This window comes from Gigantopelta aegis, chromosome 7 (assembly GCF_016097555.1).
Source record: "Gigantopelta aegis isolate Gae_Host chromosome 7, Gae_host_genome, whole genome shotgun sequence".
NCBI lineage: Eukaryota > Metazoa > Mollusca > Gastropoda > Neomphalida > Peltospiridae > Gigantopelta > Gigantopelta aegis.
Window position 1 is genome coordinate 23,151,441 of NC_054705.1, and position 5,000 is coordinate 23,156,440.

The 5,000-nt window shown below is 41.3% G+C and overlaps 1 long non-coding RNA gene across 1 annotated transcript in view; it reads left to right on the forward strand.

The window, feature by feature from the left end:
• LOC121377416 overlaps positions 1-5,000 on the forward strand; it is a 63,041-nt gene that overhangs the window by 15,956 nt on the left and 42,085 nt on the right. The window lies entirely within an intron of this gene.

The following is a 5,000-nucleotide window of genomic DNA, read 5'->3' on the forward strand; positions in this document are numbered from 1 at the left end:
TCCATGTAACAATCGTTAGAATTAAGCCTGGAAGGAAATGAGTTTGAGTGTGATGGAGAAAGGCATCACCAGGTGTGTGGTTGTGCTATGGATAAACGTTTCAGTCCAAATTTTGCATCTCTCTTTATCGCTGGGCGGAATTTAGCTCAGTCGGTTGAGTGCTCGCTTGAGGTGCTTGTGTCGCAGGATCAAACCACCTCGGTGGATCCATTCAACTGATTGGGTTTTTTTCTCGTTCCAACCAGTGCACCACAACAGAACAAAGGCCGCAGTATGTGCTTTCCTGATGGGAAGTGCATATAAAAGATCCCTTGCTGCATTAGAAAAAGAAATGTAGCGGGTTACCTCTGATGACTACGTCAGAATTACCAAATTTTTGACATCCAATAGCCGATGCCTAATTAATCAATGTGCTCTAGTGGTGTCGTTAAACAAAAGAAACTTTAACTGCGTTTGTCGCCGAATGGGAAGAGACTGCTTTAAAGTAATCAAGCAAATTTCCTCTCTAATATCTCAAATATCTCGACGATATACTTATTATTTGGCGACATTCCAAACCAGAATTGTAGAACCTTTTTGAGCTACAAAACAACACGATGGCAACATCAAACTTAAAACTCCAATATCGGATCGGTCAGTTGACGTTTTGGATGTAACAAATCACAAAGGTATGCACTTTGAAACATAAGGTTACCTAGACTACAAAGTCTTCTCCAAACGAGAGACATACATAAACTTCTGTATTGCAGTTCGTTTCACCCCAGCCATGCTTTTAAAGGCATTGTTAAATCTCAGAGTGTTAGCTTTCACAGCAATTCAAGTAATAGACAGAATTTTAATGGGGCTTGTTCACTTTATTTAGTGTTTAAAACCTAGGGGATATTCAGCACGGTTTCCAAGATATAAAGTAAATCTAAAACTGTTCGAGATATAGAAAACTCCCTAATGACAACTAAAGCTTATAAACCATACAAACTTCAGCATAATCAGCTAACCCAGATAGCCAGCCACCCCAGATAGCCAGCCACCCCGGATAACCAGCCACCCCAGATAACTACCCACCCCGGATAACCAGCCACCCCGAATAAACAGCCATCCCAGATAACTTACCCACCCCAGATAAACAGCCACCCCTGATAGCCAGCCACACCGGATAACCAGCCACCCCAGATAACCAGCCACCCCAAACCAGCCATCCCAGATAACCAGCCATCCCGGATAACCAGCCATCCCGGATAACTAGCCACCCCGGATAGCCAGCCATCCCAGATAACCAGCCACCCCAGCCATCCCAGATAACCAGCCATACCGGATAACATCCACCCCAGATAACCAGCCACCCCGGATAACCAGCCATCCCGGATAACCAGCCACCCCAGATAACCAGCCATCCTGGATAACCAGCCATCCCGGATAACCAGCCACCCCGGATAACTAGCCATCCCAGATAACCAGTCACCCCAGACATCTCAAATAACCAGCCATCCCGGATAACCAGTCACCCCAGACATCTCAAATAACCAGCCACCCCAGATAACCAGCCACCTAAGATAAACACTGGTTCCTCTGCTACTTGTAACAGAACCATGCATAGTCTTCACAACTTAATTAAAACACAGTCAACTTTCAAATGTCAGCAGACCAGAATTTAATATCAAATTCGGACAGATTTGATCTGTGATTTGAAAGAAATGTAGTATACCTGTAATTAACGTAAAATTTTTAGTATACCTGTAATTTATGTAAAAAAATACAACACACCCCCCCCCCCCCCCCCCCCCCCCCCAGTTTGTCACAAGTATTATATTTGGCATGAAGTCGACAGACCGGTCGCCAATCACTTCAATCTACCTGACCATTCATTAGATGAACATTTTGAAATAATGCCAGTAGAACCACCACCTATAGTTGGTTCAAAAGACGAAACACACCTCTTGAGACATTTTGTTTGAAATTTCTTTTTTATTTAACTTTTTATTTTTAGAATAACCATTCATAAAACAATGATACAGACATCTAGATACAACCATGTCTGCAAGAACACTATTATTTTAAATATACAATGCACGTGGTCATGATAAACTCGGGCAAGCTGTTCAAGCCAATAATATTGTTAAGACAAATATTTTTTTTTTTTTATAGAGAATTAAAAAAACACAACAAATACGTATTATATTAAATCAATGCCGTGTACAATTAAGAATTTTTTTATATTGTTAGCCGGTTACAAATTATTACTAGCTGCTTGACTATGCTTTGAACAGCTAATACCTAAAGTGTACTCCTTAAAGGAACATTCCTGAGTTTGCAGCAATTTTAAAGATGTTATTGACTAACAGAGATTGTAATTACATACCAAATTAGTTTTTTATGCATAAAATAACAGTGACTGTACATTAAACGTGTTTCTGGTCGTTCTAATATTTGTACTAGGTTAAATTTCAGCTTATTTCCTAAAATATAGTTTTTTCGTACGTACGAAATTATTTGAAAACAAAATGCAGTTTGGGGTTCTTACAAATATTAAAACGACCAGAAACACATTAAATATACAGACACTGATATTCTAAACAAGAAAATATATTTAATACGTAAGTTTAATCGTAGAAATATTTTATTAGTCGTAAACATCTTACAATGCAGCAAACTCAGGAATGTCCCTTTAACTAAATAAAACATATTACTAGCCACACAAACTAAAACAGGATGACCGGAAAACAGTTATATCTTATATATCACAACGATCAATTCAAAATCAATTTTAAATCCCTGAGTCAAAAATAGAAAATAATATTGTTTAGAATTAAATACATACATACATATATACTTACATAGTGTGGGTTGCCAGCCCCCCCCCCCCCCCCCCCCCCCCCCCCCCCCCCCACTATAAAATCCTGGCTACGCCAGTGGCATCAATTACCCTTGTCGGTGAGTTTTTGTTCTATATGTTTATCTCTTGTTTCTGTTGAAATATGCACTAGTTACTCGTCTTTGGGCTATTTCTCGTTCCAGCCAGTGCACCACGGCTGGTATATCAAAGGCCATGACATGTGCCACCCTGTCTGTGGGATGATGCATATAAAATTAAAAGATCCCTTGCTACTAATGGACATTTTTTTTGGTGGGGGAAGTTTCGTCTTTGAGACTATATGTCAAAATGACCAAATGTTTGACATCCAATAGCCGGTCATTAATAAATCAGTGTGCTCTAGTGGTGTCATTAAACAAAACAAATTTTAGAAACAAACTTTAGTTACTCGTCTGTGAGCATATCTTTGTACCCCACGTTTAACTTCATATATGCACCTATAGGCGTACGGGCGCCCATTTTAATAGGGGGAACAGGCTGGCTTTTGCCCGAATTAAACGAAAAAATGCCCGAATCTGAATAACGACATTTATTCATATTAACATTACTGTAAAACAGCTATATATGGTTACAAACGAATCATAAACGCAGTTTTGCATGGATTACAACTAATTTTGAAGGTAGAATGATGGAAATACAAGGTAAAAAGGTCTCAGGTTAGCACATTTTGCCCGAATATCTGTATGATTTTTGTCCGAATACCTATGATTTTTGCCCGAATTTGATGTTTTGCTCCAACATTAGGGGGCCGTGGCCCCTCTGCCCCCTGTCTCGTACGCTTATATATGCACCAATTACCCTTGTTTGTGGGTCTTTGTCTGCACACCACTGCTATTTCGGATGTTGATTCCGTCCATGTATGCATCGATCACTCTCGTCTGCTGTTCCAGCATGTTGGACATTTGACTGTTGACGATCATCAGGTAGCACGTGTTCATGAACACGTTGCTGAGTCCGTCATTTTCCAAATACGTCACTGGTTGCTGTTCTTGTCTGGCTATGACGTCATGTGATTCTGCCGCCATTTTGCTGTCGGTGCGGGGGCCATGGCTGTGACTGCTGGTGGGAACGCCCGGAGGACTCAGTTTGCAAATTCCTGGCTGAAATGCGCCTTGAGTAACGCTTTGTTGAAATGTTCCCCCTGCGAAGCCTGGCTGAAATGTATCATGAGTAACGCTAGATAGAAGTGTTCCTTCACCAACGTCTGGTTGAAATTCACTTTTAATAACGCCTGGTGGAAATGCACCTTTAATAACGCCTGGTTGAAACGCATCTTTAATAACGCCTGGTTGAAAAGCACCTTCTGTAACGCCCAGCTGATATGTACCTTCAGTAACTCTTTGTTGAAATGTTCCCCCTGCGAAGCCTGGCTGAAATGCACCTTCGATAGCGCCTGGTTCAAATGTATTTTCAGCGACCGCTTGTTGAAATACACCTCCGTTGACACCTGGTTGAAATGCACCTCTGGGCTGAAAGGTACCTCCGGCGAAGCCTTGCTGAAATGCACCTTCGATAGCGCCTGCATCAGATGTATCTTCGGCGAATGCTTGCTGAAAACCACCTTCGTTGACGCCTGGTTGAAATGCACCTTCAGTAATACCTTGACGAAACGCTCGTTCGTTGACGGGTAGCTGAAATGCGGATTCCGTACTACTACATGTAGGCTCATATTCGCATTCCAAGAAGCCTGGTTGGTACGTGCCCCCAGGAAAGTCTGGCTGGAATGCATCTTCTATAACGCCTAGCTGAAATGCGACGTCACTGAAGTCTGGGTATAGTTCATGCTCGACGTCGTCTGTGAACACCTGAGGGCACATACCACTTTCTAATCTTCGCATCTCCCTGTTTTCATCTGTGTTGTCATGGCTTCCGTGTGATAGATTCATACCTGCTGTTTCTATGACAACCACCGTTTACTTGTCGGATGGGTGTTTGTGGAATGGAATTATCAGCTGTCTGTACGTACTGGTTTGCAATTAAAGCCGTAGATTTTCAGTTCTGAAATTATTTCAAAAAAGAAAAGAGAGAGAAATTCATTATATCTATTTTCGTATGACTAACAACAATCCAAAATGGAGCCAAAATAGTCCTTAAAGGGACACACCCTAGTTACGTTATTTGTTAACCATTA